Here is a 14,385-nt window from a genome sequence, read left to right as displayed (position 1 = left end):
TAAAGGCTATCTATTGTTAATGGCAACAACATATAAAGTTCCTACAATAACCATTTTCACAACATGAATAGAAGTCTCATCAAAATCTAATCCCTCTCTTTGCTTAAACCTTTTAGCTACTAACCTAGCTTAATATCTTTATGTGACACTGCCATTTTTTTTTTACATAGCGGAAGCATTATACTTTAAATAAATAGTTTTATTAAAACAAATTGAATATTTACAAACCGAATATAACTTGTAACTAAAAGTTAAATCATCACCACTGGTACCACGTGACAATACTTCAAATTATAGACTTAGTAAGAAAAGACGTCTTCGTCCTACTATTTATAAAAGGACACAGTTCAAAAGTACATGTCATCCAAAACTAACTCTGGTCACGGCCAGTTTTAAAACGAAGTAAGAAAACATCAGAGTCAAGTCTTGTCAAACATAACATCTTCATGCCCATCTCCTCCCCAAAAAGTAACATCTTCAAAAGCTAAAAACCTGTAGGGAGGAGATGGAGGGGAATTATCACGAAGCTAAGTGAGTGCTACTAATTACGGGCAATAGTAGAGCACAACAGCTACACTAATCATGTCATCTAAGACATACATCACCCAAGTGCAGTCTACAGAGACATCGACGGTCCGTCCGAACACTTTACCGCCAGTTGATCAGACTGGGGGGCTTACCGAAAGTTCCTCGTGCATCCATGAGTGCATAAAAAATCCACATGCGACGAACGCATCATTCAAACATATACAAACATGGACACTGACTACCTAACTGTAGTGACCCGAACTTTTCCTTGATTATATATTAAATGAAAACTATATTTGCATGATTAAATGTTTCCAACATGTAAAGCAATCAAACTTGTTAAGACTTGATTAATTGAAATGAGTTTCATGTAGACAATTGACCACCCAAGTGGACCGGCGATTCATGAACGTTAAAAACTTGTAAAAACTACATGATGATATATATATGGATATATATATATATATGGTTAACATGATATTATGATAAGTAAGTATCTTACTAAGTGTATTAACAATGAGTGATATACATAAAAAGGAGATTATTGAATTAAGAAACTCGAAACGATATATATAACGATTATCGTTATAAAAAGGTCTTACTAAATACATATGAATCATATTAAGATATAGATACACTATGTTTAACATGATAAAATGATAATTAAGTATATCATTAAGTGTGTTAACAATGAACTACATATGTAAAAACAAGACTACTAACTTAAGGATTTCGAAACGAGTCATATATGTTACGATTATCGTTGTAACGACATTTTAATGTATATATATCATATTAAGATATATTCATACATCATAATATCATTATAATGTAATAATTTAACATCTTATTAGATATAATAAACAATGGGTTAACAACATTAAATGAGATCGTTAATTTAAAGGTTTCAAAACAACACTTACATGTAACGACTAACGATGACTTAACGACTCATTTAAAATGTATATACATGTAGTGTATTAATGTAACGACCCGGAATTTTCCGATCGTTCTATACTTATGAGATTAATATTTACATAAATTAAACCTTACCAACATGATAAGCAATCCAAACTGTTGAGACTTATATTTTTGAAAAGAGTTTTACACAACGTTTGACCGTCCAATTTGACCGATGATATCACGAACTATATAACACACGATAATTATATGATTATGTATATGTACATATCTATACATATTTAACATGATTTAAGGATGGTTTAACATTTCATTGTGAACTAACAACAATGAGTTATAAGTATACTTTGAGACCACTAACTTAAGTTTTCAAAACGATAACTATATGTAACGTTCTTTGACATATATACTTACGATTATGTGGAGTGCACACTTGTTTGAACTTATCTTGATTATGACGGGGGTTCGGGGGCAGCGCCCCCGATAAGCGGGGTCCAAGGGGTGGCAACCCCTAAGCGGGGTCCAAGGGGTGGCACACTTATCCACTACCGAGAATTGATGACTTATTTGATCAATTGCAAGGATCATGTGTTTACTCGAAAATCGACCTAAGGTCGGGCTATCATCAACTACGCGTCAAAGAAGAAGATATTCCGAAAACTGCTTTTCGGACACGCTACGGTCATTATGAATTTTTGGTCATGCCGTTTGGATTAACGAATGCGCCAGCTGTATTCCTGGACCTCATGAATCGAGTTTGTAGTCCGTATTTAGATAAGTTTGTTATCGTTTTCATTGACGATATTCTTATCTATTCCAAGAGTGAGCAAGAGCATGAGCAGCATTTAAGATTGGTATTAGAATTGTTAAGAAAAGAACAATTATACGCCAAATTTTCTAAGTGTGCGTTTTGGTTGAAAGAAGTGCAATTTCTTGGCCATGTTGTTAGTAGCAAAGGAATTCAGGTTGACCCAGCTAAAATTGAGGCCATTGAAAAATGGGAGACTCCTAAGACACCAACGCAGATACGCCAATTTTTGGGTTTAGCTGGTTATTATAGAAGGTTTATTCAAGATTTTTCCCGAATAGCTAAACCATTAACAGCGTTAACACAAAAAGGGAAGAAGTACGAATGGACTTCTGAGCAGGAGAGTGCATTTCAATTACTGAAGAAGAAGTTGACTACATCACCTATTTTATCGTTACCTGAAGGGAACGATGATTTTGAGATATATTGTGACGCTTCGCGACAAGGTTTTGGTTGTGTCCTTATGCAACGGAAGAAAGTTATAGCATACGCATCCCGACAATTGAAGATTCATGAGCGGAATTATACGACGCATGATTTAGAACTGGGAGCAGTAGTGTTTGCATTGAAGATATGGAGACACTACTTATATGGGATTAAATGCACTGTGTTTACCGATCATAAAAGCCTTCAACATATCTTCGATCAGAAACAGCTGAACATGAGGCAACGTAGGTGGGTCGAGCTGATAAACGACTATGATTGTGAGATTCGCTATCATCCTGGGAAAGCGAATGTAGTGGCCGACGCTCTAAGCAGAAAGGAACGGGAACCAATTCGAGTACGAGCAATGAACATAAAAATTTGCATGAATCTCAACTCACAAATCAAAGAGGCTCAACGAGAAGCTCTTACTAAAGAAAACATAGGAAATGAAATAATGAAGAAGTATGGGAAACAACTCGTTATACGGGAAGATGGAATTCGATATTTTGCAAACCGTATTTGTGTACCAAAGTTGGGTGGATTAAGGGAGTTGATATTGAATGAGGCACATAAGACAAGATACTCGATACATCCTGGAGTTGGAAAGATGTATCAAGATCTTAAGACGCATTATTGGTGGCCTAATTTGAAGACAGACGTTGCAACATATGTTGGGGAATGTTTAACTTGTTCCAAAGTCAAAGCAGAACACCAGAAGCCGTCAGGATTACTTCAACAACCAGAAATCCCAGAATGGAAATGGGACGGTATTAACATGGATTTCATCACAAAGTTACCTAAGACTGCCTGGGGTTATGACACCATTTGGGTAATAGTTGATCGTCTCACCAAATCTGCACATTTCTTGCCTATAAAGGAAACGGATAGAATGGAGAAACTATTACGATTATACATAAAGGAAATTGTTTCAAGGCATGGAATACCTATTTCCATTATATCCGATCGTGATAGTAGATTTACATCAAAGTTTTCAATCACTACAGGAGGCCGTGGGAACTCGTTTGGATATCAGCACCGCATATCATCCACAAACTGACGGGCAGAGTGAAAGAACAATTCAGACTCTTGAAGACATGCTCAGGGCATGTGTGATCGATTTTGGAAACGGATGAGATAAATATCTACCATTAGCAGAATTCTCGTATAATAACAGTTATCATGCGAGCATTAAAGCTGCACCATTCGAAGCACTGTATGGAAGGAAGTGTAGATCCCCTATCTGTTGGAATGAATTAGGAGATCGACAATTAACTGGTCCCGAGATCATACACGAAATGACTGAGAAGATAGTACAAATCAAGGAGAGATTGAAAACAGCCCGTAGTCGCCAAAAGAGCTACGCCGATGTTCGAAGGAAACCATTAGAGTTTCAGATCGGTGACATGGTTATGTTAAAGGTGTCACCTTGGAAAGGTGTAATACGTTTTGGAAAAAGAGGTAAACTGAACCCAAGGTATGTAGGCCCGTTCAAGATCATCGAACGCATTGGACCGGTAGCTTATCGACTCGAATTACCACAACAACTCGCCAGAGTACATAATACATTTCACGTTTCAAACCTTAAGAAGTGTCTTGCAAAGGAAGACCTCACCATTCCTCTTGAAGAAATCCAAGTCGACGAGAAACTACAATTCATAGAAGAACCAGTCGAAATCATGGACCGTGAAGTTAAACAACTCAAGCAGAGCAACATACCAATCGTTAAGGTTCGTTGGAATGCTCGAAGGGGTCTCGAGTTTACTTGGGAACGAGAGGATCAGATGAAACAAAAGTACCCACATTTGTTTCCCGAGAACGCAAAATAGGTACAATTTTAAAATTTCGGGACGAAATTTATTTAACGGGTAGGTACTGTAACGACCCTGAATTTTCCGATCGTTCTATACTTATGAGATTAATATTTACATAAATTAAACCTTACCAACATGATAAGCAATCCAAACTGTTGAGACTTATATTTTTGAAAAGAGTTTTACACAACGTTTGACCGTCCAATTTGACTGATGATATCACGAACTATATAACACACGATAATTATATGATTATGTATATGTACATATCTATACATATTTAACATGATTTAAGGATGGTTTAACATTTCATTGTGAACTAACAACAATGAGTTATAAGTATACTTTGAGACAACTAACTTAAGTTTTCAAAACGATAACTATATGTAACGTTCTTTGACATATATACTTACGATTATGTGGAGTGCACACTTGTTTGAACTTATCTTGATTATGACGGAGGTTCGAGGGCAGCGCCCCCTATTAGCAGGGTCCAAGGGGTGGCAACCCCTGGCGGGGTCCAAGGGGCAGAGCCCCTGGCTGGGGTCGAGCTGCTAGGTCAGCTTGGAAATTTTTTTTGGGCTAACATTGCTTTATTAAAAATGTCTTAAAATTTTATTTTTGGCCCAGTTGGACCCAAAATAAAAGCCCGATTTTGAGCTTCTTTTACCGTATCATACCCATCATCCATACGTATTTACTATTGGTAAATACACATCAAATCAATATCCATATCAGCTTTAGATCTGCCCTAGATAAGAGGGAATCTTATTTGTAAGCTAGCATACATTATTACTCAAAAATTCAACACAATAATTTGTCCTTGTTCCCTCAACAACCAGACTGTCCTATAAGTATCACCATCACCTTGGTTTTTCATTTCATTCTTACAACCATCTTTCTCTAACCAAAAAAAAAAAACACACTCTTAGGAACTCTAAGTGTTCTTCACAATCTCAGCAAATACTCATGAAGAACTAGCTTCATGAACAACCTATAATCATCATAAGAAAGTTTGATCAAGATTATTTTCTATCTTTTCCAGTAGCTTTATCCAAGTAACTTGAGGTAGTAACCTTATTCATAATCTTATTCGATTCATATTTATATAGCTATCTTATTTTGTGTTATAAAATTTTTAACAACAAGAACATAGTTTGAATGATTTCAAACCTGTTCGCAAACTAAATAGATCCTTCTAATTTGATTTTTAAAACACTTCAAAACCTGTAATATATCATATTATGACAAAATCGGATTAATCATATCTTGGCTAATTAACATAATATTTAATATATATTTACTTATGATTTGATTTTATATATTCCAGGACCACCCGTAAACAACACGAGAAGATTAATCATAAGACCTCATGATTGTACGCAACACGTCATCTGACAACACGGTACTTTATGTACGCAACACGTCATTTGACAACATGGTACCATGGGTCGAGATTAATTCTGATCAATACGAATACGATGGGGTCTTTATTTATTTTATTGAGCAACTAATTGTGGACCATTAACAACAGACTGCTAACTACGGACTAAGAAAATATTAAAAGTATTATAAGTATATATATATATATATATATATATATATATATATATATATATATATATATATATATATATATATATATGTAACGATTACTTGAAAAGAAAATATGTTGATATATTATATATATGGTTAGGTTCGTGATATCTATCGGAGACCAAGCAGAGTTAAATACCTTCAAGTTAAAGGTGAGTATATAGTCCCACTTTTAAACTCTAAATATTTCGGGATGAGAATACATGCATTTTATGATTTACGTTAAGGACACAAGTGATTAAAAATATATATTCTACGTTGAGTTGTACCACTGCCATACTTCCCTGAAACTTGGTAACTATTATTTACATGAGGTATTGTAAACGCGAATCCTGTTGATAGATATATCGGGCCTGACAACCCCAACCGAACTGGACGACCAGTATTCAACGGTTGCACAGTACTTCGTTTCGGTAACTACACTTGGTACGGTGTAGTAAGATTTCATAATAAAGGGAATATGCGACGTTGATTAAATGTTAAGTATGGTTATCAAGTGCTCAACAACTTAGAATATTTTTATTAAAACGTTTATATATGAAATCTTGTGGTCTATATTTATAACGCTGCCGGCATTAAACCTATATCTCACCAACTTTATGTTGACGTTTTAAGCATGTTTATTCTCAGGTGATAACTAAAAGCTTCCGCTGCAACATGTTGAATTTAAGCAAGATCTTGAGTATGCATATTTGTGTCAAAAATAAAACTGCATATCGGAGGATTTGTAATGTAAAATATGTTGGAGGTCGTATTGTTATTATCACATGTAAAGTTTGTAAGTCTAAGATTATCGCTAAACGATAATCATTATTAAGTTGTTTAGACCTTGTATTTGTAATAAAAGCTATGGTTTGTATTGTAAAAACGAATGCAGTTTTTGAAAAATGTCGCATATAGAGGTCAATACCTCGCGATGAAATCATATGGTATTGTATTCGTCCTTATGGTTAAGGTCGGGTTATGACATGTGATATCAGAGTGTTGGTCTTAGAGAACCAGAAAATTTGCATTAGTGTGTCTTATCTAGTTTGTTAGGATGCATTAGTGAGTCTGGACTTTGACCGTGTTTAATTTCGAAAACTATTGCTTATCCTTGTTGGTTAAAAATTAATATGTAAATATTATGTGGTATTAACGTGCTAGTTGTTATGTGATAGATGTCTGGCTTAGAACTTATTATCACATTCAGCGACTCCGAACCAGAATCTTCAGATGGTGTTCCAGTCATTAACCTATCCGATGATGAAAACGACACCTTTGGGGAAGACTCACAAGTTCCGAATGAATCAATTGAAGAGGAACCAGAAAGTGATCCTGAGAAGGAAGTAATACAGGAAATTACAAAAGATAAGTTCGAACGAGGAAAGAAACGAAAGGCTACTGAATTGGAAAATCCAAATCCCGAGTCTAGAGAGAATGTTGTCGCACCAACTCCACCAGATACTTCCACACCTATTCCCGCTATTCCTATTAGTTCTATCCCGACATCCAGTTCTTCGGTTCCTCAGCCAAAACGCAGGAAGACAACTAGGATAACCTTTAAACGATTTCTTTAAACACAAACGCTTTGGGTTAAATGATGCGCTGTTGTTTTAAACCATGGGATCATATAATGTTTTGTATAATATTACTAGTGTGGTTTGCTTAATGTTTGATGTAAGATAAGCATATGTAAAATAGTGAAGTGTGAAATGCAATAATTTTCCATGGTTAAGTATTATTTGGGTGGTAGTAATTGAGTTTCGTACTAAGCTATTAAGTATGAACTTTAACGGGTAGGTACTACCCTAGATATAATTATAAAACACTAATAAGAAGAAAAGGCTTTTATAATAATAACTGGTTCATATTATTAATAAGCTACGATGTACTGTAAATACATACTACATCTATAATATTCCATGTGAATAATTATTTTTTTCATTCTTGTTGAAGATTATGGCCCGATTGAACCGAATGACGGAACAAGAAATCCAGGAACTCATCAATCAGCGAGTGAACGACAGAATGTTATGGGTCGAGGCTGCAAGAGGTGCTGCAGTTAACCCAAATCCTCGTGTGGGGTGCACTTACAAAACTTTTCAAGGTTGCAAGCCCTCATCATTCAGTGGAACAGAAGGACCGGTTGGTTTAACCCGGTGGATCGAAAATATTGAGTCTGTGTTTAAAATCAGTGGTTGTATTGAGAAGGACATGACCAAGTATGCATCGTGCACCCTACAAGATAGTGCACTCACGTGGTGGAAAAACTATGTGAAGGCCATAGGAGGAGATGTAGCTTATGATACTCCTTGGGAAGAATTCAAAACAATGCTAATCAACGAATATTGTCCAAGGAACGAGGTTAGGAAGTTGGAAGCTGAATTACAAAGCCTGAAAGTTGTTGGTACTGAACTCACTAACTACAATCAGCGATTCATGGAATTAGCTTTGCTATGTCCCGAATTGGCACCAACCGAAGAACGAAAGATTGAACTGTACAAAGACGGGTTGCCTAAAAAGGTCAAGGCAAATGTTACAGCATCCAAACCCAAGACTATTCATGAAGCTATCACCATGGCGAACGAGTTGATGGACCAGATTATTCTGGATAAGAACACCGATGTCAAGACATAGGGAAACAAAAGAAAGTGGGAAGGTAATCATCAACAATCCAACAAGAAACAAGAAACCACGCAAGGTGCGGGTAGCGGTTCGAACTCAGGTTACAAGGGACGAAATCCTTTATGTAACAGATGCCACAAACATCACTCTGGTTATTGTAATGTGGTGTGCAACAATTGTAATCGAAAAGGTCATCTTGCTGAAGATTGTAGGGTTCCCGCTACAAATACAAACGGTACCAAGACTCCTGCCACCAATGCAAATAGAACTGCCTTGGCCACCGTTACTTGTTATGGGTGTGGGAAACAGGGTCATTATAAGAGTCAGTGCCCGAATCCAGAGAAGAATAACGGATCTGCATGTGGAAGAGCATTTGTTATTAATGCTAGAGAGGCGTATGAAGACCCGGAGCTTGTTACGGGTACGTTTTCCATTAATAACTTATCCGCATCTATTATATTTGATACTGGTGGCGATAGAAGTTACATGTGTAGAGACTTTCACGCTAAATTGAATTGTTCATTATTACCTCTAGATGCTAAGTACATGATTGAGTTAACTAATGGTAAACTAATTAAAGCCGATAAAATTTGCCGTGATTGTAAAATAAATTTAGCCGGAGAAACATTTAAGATTGATTTGATACCCGTAGAATTAGAAAGTTTTGATGTAATAGTCGGCATGGACTGGATGTCCAAAATAGGAGCTGAAGTTGTGTGCGCCAAAAAGGCAAATCGCATTCCTCGTAAGGATAGAACGCCATTAATGATTTATGGAGAGAAGGGTAACTCAAAGCTAAAACTCATTAGTTGTTTGAAAGCTCAAAAGTGCTTGAAGAAAGGGTGCTATGCTATCCTAGCACATGTTAATAAAGTCGAAATGAAGGAAAAAGTGAAGAGCATCAACGACGTGCCTGTGGCAAGAGATTTTCCTGAAGTATTTCCGGAAGAGTTGCCGGGATTATCTCCATTTAGATCTGTAGAATTTCAAATAGATCTAGTACCAGGAGCTGCACCAGTGGCTCGTGCTCCATATAGACTTGCACCATCTGAGATGAAAGAGTTACAAAGCCAGTTACAAGAATTACTGGACCGTGGCTTCATTCGACCGAGCACTTCACCGTGGGGAGCTCTGATTTTATTCGTCAAGAAGAAAGATGGATCTTTCCGAATGTGTATAGATTATCGTGAATTAAATAAGTTAACTATCAAGAATCTGCATCCACTACCGAGAATTGATGACTTATTTGATCAATTGCAAGGATCATGTGTTTACTCGAAAATCGACCTAAGGTCGGGCTATCATCAACTACGCGTCAAAGAAGAAGATATTCCGAAAACTGCTTTTCGGACACGCTACGGTCATTATGAATTTTTGGTCATGCCGTTTGGATTAACGAATGCGCCAGCTGTATTCATGGACCTCATGAATCGAGTTTGTAGCCCGTATTTAGATAAGTTTGTTATCGTTTTCATTGACGATATTCTTATCTATTCCAAGAGTGAGCAAGAGCATGAGCAGCATTTAAGATTGGTATTAGAATTGTTAAGAAAAGAACAATTATACACCAAATTTTCTAAGTGTGCGTTTTGGTTGAAAGAAGTGCAATTTCTTGGCCATGTTGTTAGTAGCAAAGGAATTCAGGTTGACCCAGCTAAAATTGAGGCCATTGAAAAATGGGAGACTCCTAAGACACCAACGCAGATACGCCAATTTTTGGGTTTAGCTGGTTATTATAGAAGGTTTATTCAAGATTTTTCCCGAATAGCTAAACCATTAACAGCGTTAACACAAAAAGGGAAGAAGTACGAATGGACTTCTGAGCAGGAGAGTGCATTTCAATTACGGAAGAAGAAGTTGACTACATCACCTATTTTATCGTTACCTGAAGGGAACGATGATTTTGAGATATATTGTGACGCTTCGCGACAAGGTTTTGGTTGCGTCCTTATGCAACGGAAGAAAGTTATAGCATACGCATCCCGACAATTGAAGATTCATGAGCGGAATTATACGACGCATGATTTAGAACTGGGAGCAGTAGTGTTTGCATTGAAGATATGGAGACACTACTTATATGGGATTAAATGCACTGTGTTTACCGATCATAAAAGCCTTCAACATATCTTTGATCAGAAACAGCTGAACATGAGGCAACGTAGGTGGGTCGAGCTGATAAACGACTATGATTGTGAGATTCGCTATCATCCTGGGAAAGCGAATGTAGTGGCCGACGCTCTAAGCAGAAAGGAACGGGAACCAATTCGAGTACGAGCAATGAACATAAAAATTTGCATGAATCTCAACTCACAAATCAAAGAGGCTCAACGAGAAGCTCTTACTAAAGAAAACATAGGAAATGAAATAATGAAGAAGTATGGGAAACAACTCGTTATACGGGAAGATGGAATTCGATATTTTGCAAACCGTATTTGGGTACCAAAGTTGGGTGGATTAAGGGAGTTGATATTGAATGAGGCACATAAGACAAGATACTCGATACATCCTGGAGTTGGAAAGATGTATCAAGATCTTAAGACGCATTATTGGTGGCCTAATTTGAAGACAGACGTTGCAACATATGTTGGGGAATGTTTAACTTGTTCCAAAGTCAAAGCAGAACACCAGAAGCCGTCAGGATTACTTCAACAACCAGAAATCCCAGAATGGAAATGGGACGGTATTAACATGGATTTCATCACAAAGTTACCTAAGACTGCCTGGGGTTATGACACCATTTGGGTAATAGTTGATCGTCTCACCAAATCTGCACATTTCTTGCCTATAAAGGAAACGGATAGAATGGAGAAACTATTACGATTATACATAAAGGAAATTGTTTCAAGGCATGGAATACCTATTTCCATTATATCCGATCGTGATAGTAGATTTACATCAAAGTTTTGGCAATCACTACAGGAGGCCGTGGGAACTCGTTTGGATATGAGCACCGCATATCATCCACAAACTGACGGGCAGAGTGAAAGAACAATTTAGATTCTTGAAGACATGCTCAGGGCATGTGTGATCGATTTTGGAAACGGATGGGATAAATATCTACCATTAGCAGAATTCTCGTATAATAACAGTTATCATGCGAGCATTAAAGCTGCACCATTCGAAGCACTGTATGGAAGGAAGTGTAGATCCCCTATCTGTTGGAATGAATTAGGAGATCGACAATTAACTGGTCCCGAGATCATACACGAAACGACTGAGAAGATAGTACAAATCAAGGAGAGATTGAAAACAGCCCGTAGTCGCCAAAAGAGCTACGCCGATGTTCGAAGGAAACCATTAGAGTTTCAGATCGGTGACATGGTTATGTTAAAGGTGTCACCTTGGAAAGGTGTAATACGTTTTGGAAAAAGAGGTAAACTGAACCCAAGGTATGTAGGCCCGTTCAAGATCATCGAACGCATTGGACCGGTAGCTTATCGACTCGAATTACCACAACAACTCGCCAGAGTACATAATACATTTCACGTTTCAAACCTTAAGAAGTGTCTTGCAAAGGAAGACCTCACCATTCCTCTTGAAGAAATCCAAGTCGACGAGAAACTACAATTCATAGAAGAACCAGTCGAAATCATGGACCGTGAAGTTAAACAACTCAAGCAGAGCAACATACCAATCGTTAAGGTTCGTTGGAATGCTCGAAGGGGTCCCGAGTTTACTTGGGAACGAGAGGATCAGATGAAACAAAAGTACCCACATTTGTTTCCCGAGAACGCAAAATAGGTACAATTTTAAAATTTCGGGACGAAATTTATTTAACGGGTAGGTACTGTAACGACCCGGAATTTTCCGATCGTTCTATACTTATGAGATTAATATTTACATAAATTAAACCTTACCAACATGATAAGCAATCCAAACTGTTGAGACTTATATTTTTGAAAAGAGTTTTACACAACGTTTGACCGTCCAATTTGACCGATGATATCACGAACTATATAACACGCGATAATTATATGATTATGTATATGTACATATCTATACATATTTAACATGATTTAAGGATGGTTTAACATTTCATTGTGAACTAACAACGATGAGTTATAAGTATACTTTGAGACCACTAACTTAAGTTTTCAAAACGATAACTATATGTAACGTTCTTTGACATATATACTTACGATTATGTGGAGTGCACACTTGTTTGAACTTATCTTGATTATGACGGGGGTTCGAGGGCAGCGCCCCCGATAAGCAGGGTCCAAGGGGTGGCAACCCCTGGCGGGGTCCAAGGGGCAGAGCCCCTGGCTGGGGTCGAGCTGCTAGGTCAGCTTGGAAATTTTTTTTTGGGCTAACATTTCTTTATTAAAAATGTCTTAAAATTTTATTTTTGGCCCGGTTGGACCCAAAATAAAAGCCCGATTTTGAGCTTCTTTTACCGTATCATACCCATCATCCATACGTATTTACTATTGGTAAATACACATCAAATTAATATCCATATCAGCTTTAGATCTGCCCTAGATAAGAGGAAATCTTATTTGTAAGCTAGCATACATTATTACTCAAAAATTCAACACAATAATTTGTCCTTGTTCCCTCAACAACCAGACTGTCCTATAAGTATCACCATCACCTTGGTTTTTCATTTCATTCTTACAACCATCTTTCTCTAACCAAAAAAAAAAAACACACTCTTAGGAACTCTAAGTGTTCTTCACAATCTCAGCAAATACTCATGAAGAACTAGCTTCATGAACAACCTATAATCATCATAAGAAAGTTTGATCAAGATTATTTTCTATCTTTTCCAGTAGCTTTATCCAAGTAACTTGAGGTAGTAACCTTATTCATAATCTTATTCGATTCATATTTATATAGCTATCTTATTTTGTGTTATAAAATTTTTAACAACAAGAACATAGTTTGAATGATTTCAAACCTGTTCGCAAACTAAATAGATCCTTCTAATTTGATTTTTAAAACACTTCAAAACCTGTAATATATCATATTATGACAAAATCGGATTAATCATATCTTGGCTAATTAACATAATATTTAATATATATTTACTTATGATTTGATTTTATATATTCCAGGACCACCCGTAAACAACACGAGAAGATTAATCATAAGACCTCATGATTGTACGCAACACGTCATCTGACAACACGGTACTTTATGTACGCAACACGTCATGTGACAACATGGTACCATGGGTCGAGATTAATTCTGATCAATACGAATACGATGGGGTCTTTATTTATTTTATTGAGCAACTAATTGTGGACCATTAACAACAGACTGCTAACTACGTACTAAGAAAATATTAAAAGTATTATAAGTATATATATATATATATATATATATATATATATATATATATATATATATATATATATATATGTAACGATTACTTGAAAAGAAAATATGTTGATATATTATATATATGGTTTGGTTCGTGATATCTATCGGAGACCAAGCCGAGTTAAATACCTTCAAGAAAAAGGTGAGTATATAGTCCCACTTTTAAACTCTAAATATTTCGGGATGAGAATACATGCATTTTATGATTTACGTTATGGACACAAGTGATTAAAAATATATATTCTACGTTGAGTTGTACCACTGGCATACTTCCCTGAAACTTGGTAACTATTATTTACATGAGGTATTGTAAACGCGAATCCTGTTGATAGATATATCGGGCCTGACAACCCCAACCGAACT

Source organism: Rutidosis leptorrhynchoides, chromosome 3 (genome assembly GCF_046630445.1).
Source record: "Rutidosis leptorrhynchoides isolate AG116_Rl617_1_P2 chromosome 3, CSIRO_AGI_Rlap_v1, whole genome shotgun sequence".
NCBI classification, from domain to species: Eukaryota; Viridiplantae; Streptophyta; class Magnoliopsida; order Asterales; family Asteraceae; genus Rutidosis; species Rutidosis leptorrhynchoides.
The sequence above is the reverse complement of the archived record's forward strand: the minus strand, read 5'-3'. Positions refer to the sequence as shown.